General features: G+C 36.5%; 1 protein-coding gene across 2 annotated transcripts in view; it reads left to right on the forward strand.

Moving 5' to 3' along the window:
• The first annotated feature begins 12,789 nt into the window (after positions 1-12,789).
• Positions 12,790-19,659, forward strand: part of PIAS2 (protein inhibitor of activated STAT 2) — a 107,525-nt gene continuing 100,655 nt past the window's right edge. Inside the window, exon 1 of one of the 2 annotated variants that reach the window (XM_029921326.1) lies at positions 12,790-12,853. The gene's annotated coding sequence lies outside the window, so the exon portion shown is untranslated. Of the gene's footprint in view, positions 12,859-19,659 lie in introns of both variants that reach the window. The other variant, XM_029921327.1, reaches the window with a different exon arrangement.

Below are 19,659 nucleotides of genomic sequence, written 5' to 3' on the forward strand. Positions count from 1 at the left end.
GGGGCCGCCGGCGGGAGGGGCTCGTGGGGACCCGACTGCTTCGTTTTAAGGGCTGAGGTGGGAGCGGGATTTGCTTTTCCACCTTTACGGGTGCGTGGCGATTCAGAAGTCTACACGTTACTCACTTGGTGGGAGACTGTTTTCTGAAACGTGAAGTTGCGTTTAGGAAACCTCTCTTGTGGCCGATGCTACTGTTTAGTGAGTTGTGTCACGAGAAAGGCCCCTTCCACCCACCAGCGCTTCGTCTTGGAGAAAAGCGTGGTCTTTAGGGAGCATTGCCTTTAATAATCGACCTTAAACCTTGACTATTTTCTTAGTGCCGTGGTTAGAAAACCCGCAAAGGCCATGTTGTCAGGAGATTTGTTTGTGAACTCGTCTTGCTCTTGAGGGAAAACATTTCTTTCTTCGCAGCCTTAAAACAAGGTCACAACTTTATTGTTGATATCTTTGTATAGTAGAGGTTTGAAAATGGGTGTGCTGGGAATGGAACGGAAAAGATATCATTCCCCGGTCTGATAACCTTCGGAGTCCTCAACTGAAACAAAACTGTGGTAAACGAACAGGATTTATTTTTTATGGATCGCTGAATTATTGGCGACATAAATGGAATATTTAAGGACAGAAACCTTGATTTAAAAAAATGTGAAAGGAGAGATGAATGTGAACTTGAAATTAACTGCAATCTTTTTGCGTAACAAACGTAGGATATTAGGGCTACTTTTTTGGAATAGAAAGGAAGAGGAATCCGGTAAAAGATTCAGTTTTGTATGTTTATTGTTTTTTCCACAAGAGATGGAGTCGGGGAAGGATGTTGGCCGCTCACCTGGCTGGTACGGTGGACATCAGCAAAAGAACGTATTGGTGATTCCGATCTGAAGGGAGAGAGTGTTATAGTTTGCAAAATACCTGCCATTTTCCCCTTCTTTTGTTTCAAAAAAATTACTTAATTTCTAGTAAAGACAAAAGTATGTTAATGAATTTTATGTCCTGTATTAGTTTACATAGAGAACCTTAATAGTAAGTAAGAGGTGTTCCTATTGGTAAGTGTAAGGGTTTTTGTTTTCAGAGCCCCAGCTGTGGAGATTTTAACACCTGTGGAGTTTTTGAAACAGCCAGACCTGTGCCTCAGCTATGTAAATTAATACGTTAGGTTTAGGATTGGTCGAAAAGACTGAAATTTGAGGTTAATTTTTTTTAACTTGATGTATCCTTTAAATTTTTGCATAGTAGTATATGCATACAACTTATCCTCTTCTAAGATTTTTGTGGATGAAAGAATTTCCAAGACTTGTATTAGACTTTTACAAATGTTGTTGGTCAGAACTTAATTAAAAAGGGAGGATTTATTTATTAGTATAGGGGAAAAGGGCAGTCAGTCCTGAGGTTCTAGTGGCACTGCAAAGTGGTTGGAAACCCAAGCAGCTTTTTCTTTTTGGGTCTACCTTTCCCTTCTTCCTTTTCTCTTCCCCCACTTCCTTACCCCTTTTGGCCCTCTCCTCCTTCCCTCTCCCTCATCTTCCCCTCCACAATTTGTTTTGTGGGTCAGCTGCATCATCTTTTTCTGTAAACCAGCTGTCTCTGCTTCTCCCTGCACTTGATGGAAGATGGCCCCTCTTGCACAGTTCACATAAGGTGCCTGACTGAGACTGGGGAGAGTTTTCAGGGTAGGGGAAGGTGTGCAGATAGATACTGGAAGAGTTATCAACCCCAGTCTTAGCCTTAGTTGTTCTGCAGCATCCTTGACATTTAAAGGTGAACTGTCTCTCTTCCTGCCCTGCTCCCCCTCCCCGTTTCCAACAGTGATGATGATAATGACAATGGCAGGTATCCATTGTAATATAGTGGGTTATGTGCCCGGCTGGGTATAAGCACTTCACATACTTGTTTAATTCTCATGACAGTTGCAACAGAATTGTTCGAAGAAATTGTCAAGAAATTGAGACAGATTGAATAACCTGACACAGCTTGAGCTGGAAGATCTGGGGGTTTTTACCTCAGATGTCCGGCTTTAGAGTCTTGTCGTGCTCTGTGCAGTTTCTTTCAGGTCCGCGTGGTGCTGCTAGCCATCATCCTGCAGTCTACAGCTAAACTGAATGATAAATAACCAATGCTGTTCTGTGTGACATACTGGAGGGGAAATAGGACAGCTGACTAAAAATCTAATAGAAAGGAAAAGGGGAAGAAACATGTAGGGCATTCTAAATGGTCTCTGCTTCGGAATATATTCTGAGGATCAGAGAGATAGTCAAGTAAATTAAAGGACCAGGAAAAATGGCCTGCATTAGTTTATTGGTTAACTTGGCAGTAGAAAAAATAGCCGACCTGGATGTCCCATATTTGGCTGCTGATACTGCTACCCAGAGGCTTTTCATTATCTTTATCCATCATCATTCAGGGCTACTCCCTAGAGGCATGTATAACCAGAGCAGGTCACTCTGGCTCTGCTTGCCCTCTACTGGAATGGAGGTCAGGAATTCTGGGAAAGGTCATCCTCACTGTTCTTTAGTGACTCCCATGGCTATGCTTTGTAAGCTTGGGGTGGGGGTGGGGGATATTTGATGAGGCAATGCCTTTGGAACCTTAAGAGGCTGCCAGATGATTTTAGTTTTTTGAGACTGCTACGTAAGCCAATACCAGAGGTCTTGTCCGATCATAGAATACGACAGCCCTACACTTTGCTGCTTTCATTTTAATAGAATACCAGCCTACCTTTCTTCTAGTTCTTCTGGGAGAGAGGATCTGACTGTTTAGTTGTGGGTCCACTTGTGTTCTAATCATCTATGGCCAGAAGGTTAGAGTCCTATTTTACACAGATCTGACTTGTGAGATTATCTTGATGGGTTGCTCTATAAATGGAAATTGTGTGCTGAATAGTCAAGGATGATTATAATCATCATGTATTTGAAACTTTCAAGGTGCTAGAGAAGAAGTTATTCAATTCACTGGTTGCTTGTTTATAGCATTTATGTTGGTAGAGGTTTGTAAATTTACTAGTTAACTAGTTGTGAAAAAACCTGGGACAAGCTCATACGATCTTACAGCCTGGACCTCTTACTGCCACCCTCCTTTCTCCCACAATAGTCTCTAGCAGAACTAAGCACAGGGATGGAGTAGAGGCAGAAAAGTAGGGGTTCTGAAGTCCCTCATTCCTTCAACCAGAGTGCCTTTTTTTTTTTCTTTTTTTTTTTTTTTTTTTACCCTTGTCTTTCTCCTCCAGTTGTGTAATTGTATACTGTGGGCTGCTGGTGCAGTCTTTTGGCAGTCCTTCTTAAAAAGGTTTATGCTAGGAGTGCCTGGGTGGCTCTGTCAGTTAAGTGTGCAACTCTTGGTTTCAGCTTAGGTCATGATCTCATGGGTTGTGGGTTTGAGCCCCTTATCCATTGGGCTTGCGCTGGCAGCAGAGAGTCTGCTTGGGATTCTCTCTCTCTATCTCTCCCCTGCTCAAGGGTATTCTCTCTCTCTTTCTCTAAGTAGACAAATAAACATTTAAAAAAAGGTCCTGCTACTTTAACCTGGTTAATTCACTTTCCTTTTTTCTTTCACCACTGGAGTGTGGGGATGGAGGAGGGAACTATTGCAGCAATTTTGTTTTTAAGTCTCTCTTTCCTGTATGCCTCATCTTCATCCTTTTTGTGCAGTGAGTTTATTATTTCCATGTGTGTCAGAGAATGAGAGTGAATGTGTGTGCAAAATCTTGGTGTGTATTTGGGCTAGTGAAAGAGTGAGTAATCATAACTTTCTTGACAGATACTGGTAAACCAGATGCAGATGATCTTTTATGCTAACAGTCCTAAGTACTTATTTTTAAAAATTTTTAATGTTTTCATTTATTTTTGATACAGAGAGAGAGAGAGAGAGAGAGAGAGCGAGAGAGCGCGCATGAGAGGGGGAGGGGCAGAGAGAGAGAAGGAGACCCAGAACCTGAAGCAGGCTCCAGGCTCTGAGCTAGCTGTCAGCACAGAGCCTGACATGGGGCTCGAACCCACAAATGTAAGATCTGACCTGAGCCGAAGTAGGAGGCGCAACCGACTGAGCCACCGAGGCCCCCCCTAAGTACTTCTTTAACAGCTATTTTCTCCCTAGAAGGCTTGAAGATTTGGTTCTTTACACCCAGGAGGACTTGATGTTCTGGTAGCTTAAGGTGCTCTTGGGGTGTAGAGGGAGCATCAGACATTAATGGGGGATTTGAGGTTAGAGTTCTTCATATCTCGTACCCCTCAACTAATGGGCAAGAAAATAGGCTAATATATCTGATAGATGTAACAGAACCTACTGTATGATTCAAAGTCCATCAGTGGACACAACTAAAATCTCCAAGATGACTTGCATTTGTTTGTTCCTTAGATTTGTTTCCTCCCTCTAGTAAACATGAATATCTTTTCTGATAAAGCTGGTACTTTTATAAGTATAATATTCTCCAAATGTTTCTCTTATTGCAGCATTTTGCTTTTGTTTTTCTGGATTGCATCTTAGCTAGTTTATTTTTATTTTTTTTATTGAGATATAATTCATATACCATAAAATTCAGCCATTTATTTTTATTTATATTTTATAAAAAATTTTAATGTTTTAATTATTTTTGAGAGAGACAGCATGAGCAGGGGAGCGTCAGAGAGAGAGGGAGACACAGAATCTGAAGCAGGTTCCAGGCTCTCCGCTGTCAGCACAGAGCCCAATGCAGGGCTCGAACCCACGGACTGTGAGATCATGACCTGAACTGAACTCGGATGCTTAACCGACTGAGCCACCTAGGTGCCCCAAATTCAGCCTTTAAAAAAAATGTTTATTTTTGAAAGAAGTGGGAGGCAGGTTGCTGAGAATCTGTGCTATCAGCACAGAGCCCGGTGTGGGGCTTGAACTCACTAACTGTGAGATCATGACACGAAATGAAATCAAGAGTTGGATACTTAGCTGACTGAGCCTCCCAGGAACCCCTAAAATTCAGCCTTTTAAAGTAGTTTTGATTTATTCACAAAGCTGTGCAAGCATCACCACCATAATTCCAAAACATTTTTATCACCCCAAAAGAAACCCCATACTTATTGGCAGTCACTCCTTGTTCCTTCTTTTGCCCAGCCCTCACCTTCCACTACTCTATTTTTTGTCTCTATGGATTTGTCTGAGACATTTCATAGAAATAGAATCATACACAAGGCTTTTTGCATCTGGCTTCTTTCATTTAACATAACCTTTTCAAGGTTCATGTGGTAGCATATATCAGTGTATACCACATTTTGTTTATTCGTTTATGAATTTATGTACATTTGGATTATTTATACTCCTTGACTAGTATGTGTATAGTTTTGTATGGACATAATGTTTTCAAGTATTTTGGGTAGTTACATCGGAGTGGCGTTGTTGGGTGACACGTTTGGCGGGCTCGGGAAAGGAACACCAAGATGGCCGACAGGATTTTGCTGCCGAACAACACCAAGATGGCTGGCAGACCATTCCACCCAGCAATACCAATACCAAGATGGTCGACGGATTACCAGTTTGGAACTCTCCGCTCGCCGCGTCTTCCCGTAAAAACACGTCATCTGCTCTAGCCTCATCGCTTCACTTTATAAGGCCTTCTGCCCTAAGACACACACCCGGAACTACTGACCTATATAAGAACCCACCCTTTGCCTCCCACCCCCTTTCCCTGGCTATTTCCCTGCAAGCTGCGGAACGCCCCAGAGCTCTTTAATAAAGGGTGCTCTGATCTCTTTTACCCGGTCTGTTTTGTGACTTTCTCACTCCTCTCATTTAACCATACCTTGGGTACATGTGGTGGTTCTGTGTGTTAAGTGTTTGAGGAATTGCCAAACGTCCCCAAAACTGCTACTTCATTTTACATTCCTACTAGTAGTTATGAGTTCTAATTTCTCCATATTCTCACCCACACTGGTGTAAAGTGGTATCTCATTGTGGCTTTGATTTGCATTTCCCTGGTGACTAATGATGTTGAGCATCTTTTCATGTGCTTATGGGCCATTTAAATATTTCCTTTGAAGAAATGTCTATTCTGACCTTTAGATAATTAAAAAAAATTTTTTTAATGTTTTTATTCATTTTTGAGAGAGAGACAGAGACAGTGTGAGCAGGGGAGGGTCAGAGAAGGAGTCACAGAATCTGAAGACTGGCTCCAGGCTCTGAGTCTAGTGGTCAGCACAGAGCCTGACTTGGGGCTTGAACCCACGAACCAGTGAGATGACCTGAGCCGAAGGACACCCAACTTACTGAGCCACCCAGACGTCCCCTTTTGCCAATTTTTAAACTGGGTTGTTTTTTAAGTTCAAGTTCTTTATATATTCTAGATATATATATTTTTAAAATCAGATATATGGTTTGGAAGTATTTTACTCCTTTATAGACTGTCTTTTCACTTTGTCTATAATGTACTTTGAAGCACAGACGTTTTTACATTTTGACAAAGTTTATCACTTTTTCATTTCTTGCTTTTAATTTTGATAAGAAATCATTGCCTGATCCAGTATAATAAAGATTTATGCTTATTTTCATGGTAAGAGTTTGTATTTACAGTTTTAGTTTTTACATTTAGGTTGTTGATCCATTTTGAATTAATTTTTGTTTATGGTGTGAGGTAGGATTCAAACTTCTTTTGCATGTGGATATCTAATTGCCCAGCATTATTCGTTGAAGGATGATTCTTTCTCCATTGAGTTACTTGACAGCTAGTCTATTTTTATTCAGATACCTTGAGTTTAAGAAATTGTACAGTTGAAATAAAAGTAGTGGGAAAAATATGTGGAATCAATTGGTATCATAGACCAAACTATTCTCTATGAATGTTTACTTTGAACCCTCTGGTAATGTGACTTTTTTGGAAAAGTGGTTTGAAACAAATAAAAATTTTTGAGACTTTGCAGAGAACAATATAAGCCTAACAGCCATTCAGAGTGCCCCATTTGATTATTCATACAGGTCAGTAAAAGCAGTTCTTGATAATGTTGCAGAAGGTTGTTGTTTTCTTTCTCTTGTTCTTTTTCTTTCTTTTTCCTTCCCTCCCTTCGTCCCTTCCTTTTTGGTATTACCTTTGGGATGCATGGCTGTTGACTATATGACCATGGGCAAGTTATTTCAATTTTTCTTTAACCTGGAAGATGGTGTTAATAATAATTTTTTGAAGTTTATTTTGAGAGAGAGTGTGAGCTTGAGCTTGGGAGGGTTAGAGAGGAGGAGAGAAAATATCCCAAGTAGGTTCGATCGTCAGTACGGAGCCTGATGTGGGGCTTGAACTCATGAACTGTGAGATCATGACCTGAGCTGAAATCCAGAGTCGGATTCTAACCAACTGGGCTATCCAGGTGCCCTAGTTTTAATAATACTTTTTATTGCTCTCTTCATTCCTCATTTTTCCCTCAAATGAAAGCAATACTGTGTAGATAGTGCAGAAAAATTCAGAAGGGAAAGTAAAAGACCTTCCTTTCTTTCCCAGTTAGGTTCCATTCCTGATGTAATTGCTTTTAACCATATTTGGGGTTTTTTTGGTTGGTTTTGTTTGGTTTGCTCTTGTCTCTTATCCACCCCCCGCCCCCCCACACACCCTTTTGCTCATTTGTTTTGTTTCTTAAATTCCACATGAGTAGAATTTAGGTATTTGTCTCTGACTTTTTTCACATAGCATAATACTCTGTAGCTACATTAGTGTCATTGCAAATGGCAAGATTTCATTTTTTATGGTTGAGTAATCGATGTATGCCACCTCTTTAACCATTCCTATATTGATGGACACTTGGGCTTTTTCTGTAATTTGGTTATTGTAGATAATATTACTATAAATAGTGGGGTGCATATATTCTTTTGATTTAGTATTTTGTATTGGTTGGGTAAATACTTAGTGCAATTGCTGGATCATAGGGTAGTTCTATTTTTAACTTTCTGAGGATCCTCCATACTGTTTTCCAGGGTGGTTGAACCAGTGTGCAGTCCCACCAACAGTGCAAAGAGGTGCATTCCCCTTTTGCCATGTCTCACCAACACTTGTTTCTTGTGTTGTGGGTTTTAGCCATTCTAACTGGTGCAAGGTGATATCTCGTTGTAGTTTTGATTTGCATTTCTCTGATGATGAGTGATGTTGAGCATCTTTTCATGTGTCTGTTGGCTGTATTTTCTTCTAGTTACATTTTTTTTTTGAAAGATTTTATTCCTCCTTGCACACATCAGTATATGCAGGTGGCTATGTCTTGACTCCATACATCTATGACACAAAAATGACCCCTCAAATATGCCCAGTTATTCACCCCACTTCACCCCACTTGGAGAACTGACAGTCAGTGGGAAGGGCAGAAGGCTTACATCTCAGGAAGGTTTGTTTGGTTTCTATTTGAGACATTTTTGTGGGAAGTTTTGGTTCAGGGGGAAAGATTAGACCTAAGAGTGGGTATCCCATCCTCCATATTTTTGGAGAAATCCAAATCCCAAAGGTTTTCTGAAGAAAGGCACCTCTCAGTGACCTAGGGAGGGAAGGAGCCCAGACCTACTGCCTGTTTGGGACTGAAGCTGGAGTTAAGTGGCAGAGATTGCAGACCCGAGGCAGAGGAGTAGTGAAGGGGACAGAGCCTGAGAGGGCCAGTTTTGAGCAAAAATCCTAATTTTAGTGTTATTACTTTTCATAACAAACTTATGTTTCTTGGTGTATCAGTTTTTGACAATATCTTTTCAGTTCCCAGTTCATTTCTCTTTGTTTCTCCTACCTCCACCCTTTCTCTGCTTCCAGCCTTCATTTTCTATATTATATTGTTAAGATTTCTAGCTTCTATGTTATGGTTTCTAAGCATTTCTATGCTTATATAGGAAGATTGTAGAAATGAGTACTAATGACTAGCCTTTGTAGTATGTATCCTGATAGAAATACTAGTCTCTGTAAAACCAAGTAATGTGGAGCTGCAGAGGAACTTCTGTTCCTAAACCTGTGTTCCTTTAAGGAGACATGTAATAAAGTCCTGCTTGTGTGAGGAAAGCTTGTGGAAATTGTTTTTAAAATTTAATATTATAATGTATTCTTATTTGTAACCATTCAGCTATTCTTGAAGGTAGGCTTTCTGGAGCTCTCCACCTTTCTTTTCTTATTTGGGCAGCTTGCTGTCTAGTACGGTACAGCGGTTATTCTGGCTTATGCTATACTCCTGGGTTAGGTCTGTTGCTTGAATCTCGTGTCTTTTTCACATTCCTTTTTTAATGTTACTGAAATGCAATCATGAGTAGTTGTTTTAGTAAGGTGATACAGCAGTCTTAATTTCTTCAATGTCTGAAAATGACTTGCCTTTGTTCTTGATTGGTAGAACGATAAATTGGCAATACAGTTTTTCCTTCCAAAATTTGAAAGCTTTACTCCAGAAATTTAAAACACCTGATGTTGCTAATATAAGTCCATTACGAATCTGATGGTTATCCTTTTGTAGTCATCTTGTTTAAAATCTTTATGGTGATCTTTTTATCTTTGGTGTTTTGTGAAAAGTGTGTGATTATAAGACTTTTTTCATTCTTGGGGGGAGTAACTTTTCAGTTCTAAGATTTAACCAGATTTGGGAACTATCTTCTGTTTCTTTGATAATTTCTTTCCCCCCTTTTCTGTTTTATCTGAGACTCTTGATGGGTGAATATTGTTCTTCTAAGTTGATATTTACTTATGAAGATTTCCTTGATTTTTGTCTTTGAACATTTCTATAGAATTTCAGTGATCATATTTTTAGTTTATAGACTCTCCTTCTTTCTTTCATTGTCAACTTGTCTTCTCTTTATGGGGAAGAATACCTTGAACTAAGGATGCTAATTCCTTTAAAAAGGTCTCTTCAGACAATTTTTTTTTTAAATTTTAATGTTACTTATTTTTGAGAGAGAGAGAGAGAGAGAGAGAGAGAGAGCGAGCGAGCAGAGAGAAAGAGGGAGACAGAATCTGAAGCAGGCTTCAGGCTCTAGCTGTCAGCACAGAGCCCGATGTGAGGCTCGAACCCGTGAACTGTGAGATCATGACCTGAGCCGAAGTTGGCCACTCAACCCCCCTGAGCCACCCAGGCGCCCTGAGACAATTTTCTTACTGTAATTGTGGTTTGTGTATATCATGCTACTTCTTAAAATTTTTTTATTTTTTATGATTTTTTATTTATGTTGTCAGGTTGGTTTCCATATAACACCCAGTGCTCTTCCCCACAAGTACCCTCCTCCATGTCCATCATCTCCCTTTCCCATTCCGCCTCCCCTTTAGCCCTCAGTTTGTTTTCAGTATTCAAGAGTCTCTGATGATTTGCCTCCCTCCCTCTCCCAAACTTTATCCCCTCTTCCCCTCCCCATGGTCCCCTGTTAAGTTTCTTCTGTTAGACTTATGAATGAAAACATACTAATTTTTTAAATGTTTAAGTTATTTCATAAGTACAAAAGATTATTTATAACAGGTCAAGGTAAATACACATGAATGTAGTCATCACATAAGTTAAGAAAAAAATAGTTTATTTCATTAGGTCAGCAGGGTGACCTTTCCTGGTTTCATCCATGATAACATGGTATCATGTTATTATTTTATAGGTATATAAAATTATGTTATATCTTTATAAGTTTGTATGTGCTTAAAATTTTATACAAATGGAATAATACTGTGTTTGGGGTTTTTTTTTGTTCATCATTTTTAATTTTTGACTGTATGAATACCACTTTAACCATTCTCTTGTTGAAAATTTGTGTAGTTTCCATTTTTTTCCTATTACAGTCCCTTAAATTCCTTATCAACACCTGGGAAATCCAAAAAGTTATGAAAATGCAAAAAAGAAAAATTCTATAAACTTACCCTGCACTGATATGACACTGTTATTTTTAGTGATCTCATTTAGTGTAAATATTTGTATGTTTCACTGTAGAAATTCTAGGAGTAGAATTGCTGGGATTTAAGGATATGTTTATCTTCAACAGTACTGGATGATGCTAGATTATTTTCTAAATAAGATTGTATCAATATTTATCAGTGCAGAAGTTTTTGCTGCTTAGCTTTCTTGCTAACACTTAACTTTTATCAGATTGAAAGTTTTAGCCAATGAGTATAAAATTTCAGTTGTTGGATTTTAATATTTTCCTTTGGTAAGAAGGTGAGCATCTTATGCTTATAACCATTTTCTTAACTCTCCTGAGATTCTCTTGCCTATTCTGTGTCTTTTGCCTATGTCCTAGGTTTAAAAAAATTTTTTTCTTACTAATTTGTAACAGTTCTACAATTGGATTTGTCTGGTTTTCTGGATTCTAATCACTTAGTCTGTGCTAACAGCACCATCAAATTGTCTTAATTACTCTAACTCTGTAACAACTTCCACAAAAACAAATTTCTGTTGCTATTGGGCATTCATATAGAAAATACATAGATTATGAGAGTACAACTGAATGAACTTTTTCCCAATATAACCACATGTAGATGAAGAAATAGAACATGACCAGTACCCTAGAGACTCTTCTTGAGTTCCCTTCCAGGGACTAACCTCTGTCTCCTGAAAGGTACTACTGCCTTGATGTTACTTTTAGATTAGTTTTGTCTGTTTTTTTGAACCTTATGTAAATAGAATTGTATGGTCTATATATTTTTTGTGTCTGACTTTTTTCTCAGTTTTGTTCACCAGATTCATTTGTATGTAGTTGTAGTTTGTTCATTCCTCTCCTTAGCAAAATAAGAGGAGTTGATCCATGGATCCAGTTGATCCATGTCCTTTCTTGTCTACTCTTTTAGTTTTAGACATTTTGGTGAATGTTTAGTAATTTTAATTTGCATTCTCCTAATAGGTAATGCTGTTAAGCCCCTTTTAATATATTTATTGCCTATTTGGCAATCTTTATTGACATGGCCTGCCAGATTTTTTGCCCATTTTTGGGTCATCTGTCTTTTTCATACTGATTTGTAGTTTATCATACATCCCAGATATCAGCTCTTGCAGGTTTAGATTTTGCTAGTAATCTTCTCGATTCCCCAGCTGCATAAATCTATTAAAAAATCTTGACTTCTCAACCTATTCATTGCCGTTTCCCCATTGGCAAACATTTCTAGGAGGAAAAAAGGCATCGATTTTTTAGACTTCCCCTTCTTTCCACAGTATTGGCCTCTCGGGTCCTTGCCGACTTTATAGTGCTTCATGCCTTCAAATGGATGTTTCTCATACTACATTCCGTTTTTAAATTTTCACAGAGAGGGTTGGTCTCAGATAGTTTACTCCATCACTGAGGAATAAGAAGTAGGTCAATTTTTCCTCCCTTTAGGGAAGTTCTTTAGGGAACTTCTTGGCTGTTTGATCTTCTATATAATTTTAAAATAATTTTTAAAAGTTATGTAGACACATATAAACACATACAATGGGATTTTGGTGAGAAATGCACTGAATTTGTAAGCCAGTTTGGAGAGAACTAAATTTTCTTAACCATGAATACTGTAATCTCTATTTATTTAGGTCTTTTATTACAATATCTTTCATAAGGTTTTGTAATTTTCTTCAACTAAGCTATTGCAAATATTTTGTTAGATTTATTTTTAGGTGCTTTATTTTTTGTATCAAATCAAATTATTTCATAATTATAGTTTCTGCCTTGCTGGTGTATAGAAGTACAGTTTGACTTTGTGTAACAACCTTGCTATACTCCTAAATGTGATAAATTATCTGTAGAATTCTTTCGGATTTTCTGTGTAGACAGACCTATCTGTGAATAATGACCTCTTTGTTTCCTCCTTTCCAATTCTTATGCCTTTTTTTTTTCTTTCTTTCTTTTTCTTGTCTTAATGTGCTGGCTAGGATCTCCAGTACAATGTTGAATAGAAGCGGTGATGGGGGCATCCTGATCTTGTTCCTGATTTTAAAGGGAATGCTTTCAAAGTTTCACAGTTAAGTATGATGCTTGCCATAGGTTTATTGTAGATAATCTTTTCAGGCTAAGGACGTTCCTTTCTATTACTAGCTTGCTAAAAAAAAAGTCATGAATAGATGTTGAATTTTAGCAAAAGTTTTCTCTGCATTTTTTGAGATGTTTCTTTTATAACCTGTTAACATGGTGAAATACGTGTATTTCGAGTATAAAGTCAACCTTGATTTGTCTCTGTTTTTCATTATTGGACTCAAATTGAAGATAGTAAATTTAAGATTTTTTAATAATTAGTAATATTGATTTATCATTTAAAAAATACATTTTTCTTTTTATGGAAGGATTCATGTAAGATTAGAATGATCTGTTTAAGTGTTTGGTAGACTCCCTGGTAAAATTGTTACTGGTGTTTTCTTTGTGGGACACTTCTTAAACACTGATTCAGTTGCTTTGGTTATAGGATTGTTTGTATTTTCAACTTTCAAGCCAGTTTTGGTAGGTTATACTTTCATAGGAAGTTGTCTGTTTTATTTACATTCTTGAATTTATGGTATTAAGTTGTTAATTTCTAATTTTGTAGAGTCTGTACTGCAGTTAATGTCCCTTTTATTTTTTTTTATGCCTTTTTCTATTTTTAGAAACTTGTGAAGGAATCAAATTCTGGAGGTTTTTGTTTTGTTTTGTTTTAATGCTCTTCATTGTATCCTTCCCCCATTTCATTAATTTCTGCCCTTTGTTTCCTTAAACTTCTTTTGGGTTTATTACTATTCTTTTTCTAATTTCTTAAGTTGGGAAGTCTTTTTAATTTTCAGGGTTTTAACATAGGTCTCTATTGCTTTGCCTGCACACACAAGTTTTGATGCACAATAATTTCATTATTTTTCTCTTGTGCTTTTCCACTTCGAATTCTTTAGTTTGAGTTATTTAAAAGTTTTAATTGTAAACATATGGGAGTTTCTTCAGTTATTGATTTGTAATTGTGGTTAGGAAGCATCCTTTGAAATCTCATAAGACTATAGTCAGTTTTTATTTTTGTTTGTACATTGAAGAGAATGTATTTTGCAATTGTTAGCACAGTTTTATATATGTCTGGTAATTTGGCTTGTTAATTCTGTTCAAATCTTCTGTATATTTTTAGAGAGCAGAAGTATGTTAATCTTTTAGCAGGTGTTTTTCCCCCCAGTTTTTTTTCTTGTAGTTCTACCAATTTTTAAAATATATTTGTTACTAGTACATGGAAGTTTAAATGTGTGTTTTCCTGTTGAGTTGGAGCATTTATTCTGTGTATTGACTATGTCTATGAATGCTTTTTATATGACATACTGCTATTTTGTATTACACATCCACTATTCTGGTCAGCTAATTTTTTCTGATTTTAAAATTCTCCCTTCTCCTATATTTTTGTGTTCTTTTGTTTTAGTTTTCTCTCTTATGAATATCATGCTTTTGAATTAGAAAATTAATCTGCTCTGGTAGTCTTGGTCTTTGTAATTTTTAAACTTTTTATTAAGATAATTGTCAGTTTATTCATAGTTAAGAAATGGTACAGAGACATTTCATGTAGTCTATACCTAATTTCCCACATGGGTAACATACTGCAAAACCATTTCAGTATCACAAAGATATTGACATTGACACAATGAAGATATAGACCATTTCCATCACTTTAAGGATCCCTCAGTATTAATTTTTTTCACCACACCCACTTCCCATTCCTTTAATATTTCATCTGTTTTTCATTTCTGTGGTTTATCTTTTCCAAGAATGTTATATACATGGAATCATACAGTATGTCACCTTTGGGTTTGTTTTGTTTTGTGTTTTGTTTTTGTTTTCATTCAACATCATTCTCTGGAGTTTCATTCATGTTGTTACATAAATTAATAGTTCATCCCTTTTTATTGCTTAGTAGTAGTCCATGGTTTGGATTTGTTTGACCATTTACTTGTTGAAAGACATCTGTGTTTAGAATTTTGGGCTGTTGAAATAAAAGTACTTTAAGATTTCTGCAAAGGGTTTTTTTTTTTTTGTTTTTTTTGTTTTTTTTTTTTTTGGTAAACATAATTTTTCATTTCCCTGGGATAAATAACCAGGAGTGCAGTTCCTGGATTTTATGGTTACTGTATATATAGTTTTGTAAGAACTTGCCAAACTGTTTTCCAGAGTGGCTGTACCATTTTACATCCCTACCAGCAGTGTATGGCGTGATCCTCTCCACCAGCATTGGTGTTATCACTGTTTTTCATTTTAGTCGTTCTGGTATGTATATAGTGATCCTTCTGTGAAGTTTTAATTTGCATTCCCCTAGTGGTGATAATGATACTGAACATATTTTCATGTGCTTATTTTTTATCTGTATATCCTTATTGCTGAACTGTCTCTCTCCATGCCTTTTGCTCTTTTTTAAGTTGGATTTTTTTTTCTGTTGAGTTTTGAGAGTTCTAGATATATCCTAGATACCAGTCCTTTGTTAGATATGTGGTTTGCAAATACGGTTGTCAAGTTTGTTGACTGTCTTTTCATCTTTTTAACAGGGTCTTGCAGAGCACAAGTTTTTAATTTTGATGAAGTCTAGTGTGTCATTTTTTCTTTTGTGGATTTTGCTTTGAATGTCCAGTCTAAGAACTCTTTGCTAGACTTAGGTCTTGAAGATTTTCTTCCATGTTTTCCCTTGGTAGCTTTGTTCTAACATTTAAGTCCTTGATTCATTTGGAGTTAATTTTTGTATAAAACATAAGACATAGTAGCATGTATAATTTGCTTCAGCACCATTGGTTGAAAGGTAGTCTTTCCTCCACTGAGTTATTTTTGTACCTTTGTCAAAAACTATTTTGCATATTTGTGTAGGTCTGTTTCTGGGTTCTCTGTTCTGTTCAGTAGGCCTGTGTTACTTTTGCTAATAACACAGTCTTGATTACAGAGGTATGTTGTGAAATGAAATAGACTGATTTCTATTTTTTTCAAATTGTTTTAGCTCTATGTTGTGACATGAAATAGACTGATTTCTATTTTTTTCAAATTGTTTCAGTCTACTAGTTATTTTGTCTTTTCAGGAAAATTTTAGAATAATCTTGTCTATATTAAGAAGTCTTGATGGGATTTGGGTACAAATTATGTTAAATCTGTGTCAGTTTAGGGAAAATTGATGTAATTTCTTTGTTGATTCTTAAAACCCATGGAGAATCCATTCATTTAGATTTTCTTAGACCTCTTTCATTAGCATTTTGTAGTTTTCAGTATACAGTTCCTATATATGTTTTGTTATATTTTTACACATGCATTTTCATTTTTGGGGGGGAGTGATTATGAAGAGTATTGTTTTTAACTTGTGTTTTTACATGTTCTTTGTTAGTATATAGAGATGTGATTGGTTATTTGTGTATTGGTCTTTTCTCCTGTGACGTTGTTGAAGTCAGTTATTGATTCTAACAGTTGTTTTATGTAATCTTAAGGATTTGCAACTACAGGCAATTAAATTTTTTTTCTTTCCAACCTGTATGCTGTTTATTTCCTCTTCGTATCTTTTCCTTTATCCAGAACTTACAGCACCATGTTGATTAACAGAGCAAGAATTGATATTCTTGTTTAATTTCCAATTTTAGGGTGATGGATTCAGTCTGTTACTGGAAAGTGTAATGTTAGCTCTAGATTTGTTGTAGGTAATTTCTATCAAGTGAAGGATGTTCTATATTCCTGTTTTTCTGAGAATTTTTATCATGAGTGGGTGTTGAATTTGTTAAATGCATTTTCTGCATTGACTGTCTTGATCATATGGTTTTCTTTTTTTAGCTTCTAATGTCTACTGCATTGATTTCAAGCACTGAACTAGCCTTGTATCCCTGGAATAAACCTCACTTGGTCGTGGTATATAATTTTTTTGTATATTACTCAATTCTGTTTGGTAACATTTTGTTAAATATTTTAACATCAATAGTTGTGATTGATATTGGCTTATAGTTTTATTTTTATACTATTTTTGTCTGATTTTGCCATCAGGATAATATTAGATTTATGAAATAAATTTAGAAGTAATCTCATCTTTTTTTCTGGAAGAAATTATATCAAATTAGTGTTAAATTTTTTTAAGTTTATTTGTTTATTTTGAGATAGAAGCAGAGAGAGTGCATGCATGAGCAGGGAGGGGCAAAGGAAGTGAGGGGGGGGGAGAGAGAGAGAGAGACAGCCAGGTCCCAAGCAGGTTCCATGCTGTCAGCACTGAGCCTGATGCGGGGCTTGAACTCAAAAACTGTGAGATCAAGACCTGAACTGAAACCAAGAGTTGGACACTTAACTGACTGAGCCACCTAGATACCCCAGTATTTATTCTTCTTTAAATGTTGGGTAGAATTCTCCAGTAAAACCATTTATCCCTGATCATTTTTTGTGGGGAGTTTTAAAATTACGAATTAAATTTCCTGAGTAATTGGTGGGGTATTCAAATTATTTCATATTGGGTGAGTTGGTTAGTTTGTATTTTTCAAAGAATTAGTCCGTTTTTAAAAGAATTTTTTAAAGTTTATTTTTGAGAGAGAGAGAGTGCAAATGAGGGAGGAGGGGCAGAGAGAGATGGAGACATAGAATCTGAAGCAGCCTCCAGGCTGTGCGCTGTCAGCACTGAGCCTGACATGGGGCGAGATCATGACAAGAGACAAAGTTGGACACTCAACCTACTGAGCCACCCAGGTGCCCCAAGTCCTTTTATATATAAATTGCCGAATTCCTGTGTATTGAGTTGTTCTTAGTATTCTTGTACAATCTTTTTGATGTCTGTGGTCTCTGTAGTGGTATTTCATCTTGCTGTTTTAATTGGAAAGTTTATTTCATTTTTATTTGTTGGGATTATTGACATATTTGTATTTACTCCTTTATTCCGTGCTCTTCATTTTTTGTGTGTATGTTTGTCTCCCCATCTGTTTTCTTGCCACCTTTTGGGCTGATTTTTTTTGCCCTCTTTCTCATGTTTTCTGCCATTTGTTTTTTCACATATTCTTGGAGTTTCTAATATTCTTTAGAAATTTTAATACAAGTAAGTCAAAACTATCCTTTTCTTACCTACAGAATACTTCAAACTGCTCTCAACTCTACCAACCTACACACATGCCTTTGTTGCCTGGCAGTTTTGTCCTGGCATTTCTTAGCCTCACAAATTTGATATTATAATTTTATATAGTAAATATATGTTTAAGCTAATCACCTCCCTCCTGGGTTTATCATTTTCTTTGCTCATCCTTCTGCTACCTTAGATTCCTCTGGTTCAGCAGTGATGAACTCTTTGCTTTCCCAGACATGCTTTCTTCCTCAGTGGCGTTTGCACCTGCTGTGTCTTGTGCCTTGGAATACCTTCCCTTAGATATCCATTGGGTAAGATACCCATTCTTAGTCCTTCAGTTGAGTATTCAGTTACCTGCTGAGTGAGACCTTCCCTCTTTAAAATTGCAAATCCTTTACCTTTTCTTTCGGTTTCCTTTTTTCCATTATTTTTGTTCTTTGTATTCATCACCATTTGCCATATTATATGTTTTGTTTTTTATGATAAGTTTTACTCTATGAAGTCCTTCAACTCATTACTCATTCATTGGAATTATATTTATAAAATTAAGTTGAGGGGTATTGACATTTTCAGTATTCACTATTTTTATCTAGTAACATGATATATTCCTTAATTTATTCAAGGGTTCATTTATGTCCTGTTGCTTTTATGTAGCTCTTGAAAAAATTTAAACTTATTCCTTTGCATTTTGTATTTACTTAGACTTATCTTTGCATTTTATATTTTTATGTTACTAGACTTTTTAAAATACTTGTTTTCCTTATCAGTCACTTAATCTATTTGATGTGTAGAAAACTACAAATTTTCTTAATTTAGTATTAGGTTTTATTTTTCAATGGATTCCTTTATTTTTCTTTTAATTTTTTTTTATGTTTATTTTTGAGAGAGAGAACATGAACAGGGGAGGGACAGAGAGAGGGAGACACAATCTGAAGCAGGCTCCAGGCTGTAAGATGTTAGCACAGAGCCCGATGTGGGGCTCAGACTCACAAACTGCAAGATCATGACCTGAGCCAAAGTCAGACGCTTAACCGACTGAGCCACCCAGACGCCCCTTCTTTATATTTTCAGTGTAGAAAGTTCTGTTATTTGTAAATGATATATATTACTTCTTTTTTTTTTAATGTTTATTTTGAGAGAGAGCGTGCGCGAGTGAGAGAGTGTATGCAGGTGGGGAAGGGGCAGAGAAGGAGAGAGAGAATCCCAAGCTGGTTCCGTGCTGTCAGAGTCCAATGTGGGGCTTGATCTCACAAATGGTGAGGTCATGACCTGAGCTGAAATCAAATCAAGAGTCAGACATTTAACCAACTGAGCCGCCCAGGCACCCCTAAATGTTACTTCTTTTACATTAGTATTGTCTAGGTACTTCAGAATAACTTTTAGTGATAAAACAATCTTTTATAGGTGTTTATGATATAGTATTTTATCTTTAAAGCTGATATATTTGTTACTGATTTCTGAGAGCTACCTTTTATCATGTTAACAGTTTTATTCTGTTTATTGAGAAGTTTTATCAATAATGAATAGGTATGACTTTTTCAAATGCCCTTCTAGCATTTATACAGATTAAACATATGGCTTTTTTTAACCAGTAAATCTTTTTGTATTGTTTTCCTTCCTTTATCAATTTTCAGAAAAATGAGTTGGTTTCTCAACATTCTGTAACAGAGCTATGAGCTATGTTTTTTGGGTTTTGTTTTTCTCATTTAAAATAATTTTTTTTAATGTTTATTTTTTGAGAGACAGCATGAGCAGGGAAGGAGCAGACAAAGAGGGAG

This window comes from Suricata suricatta, chromosome 14 (assembly GCF_006229205.1).
Source record: "Suricata suricatta isolate VVHF042 chromosome 14, meerkat_22Aug2017_6uvM2_HiC, whole genome shotgun sequence".
In the NCBI taxonomy this organism is placed as follows: domain Eukaryota; kingdom Metazoa; phylum Chordata; class Mammalia; order Carnivora; family Herpestidae; genus Suricata; species Suricata suricatta.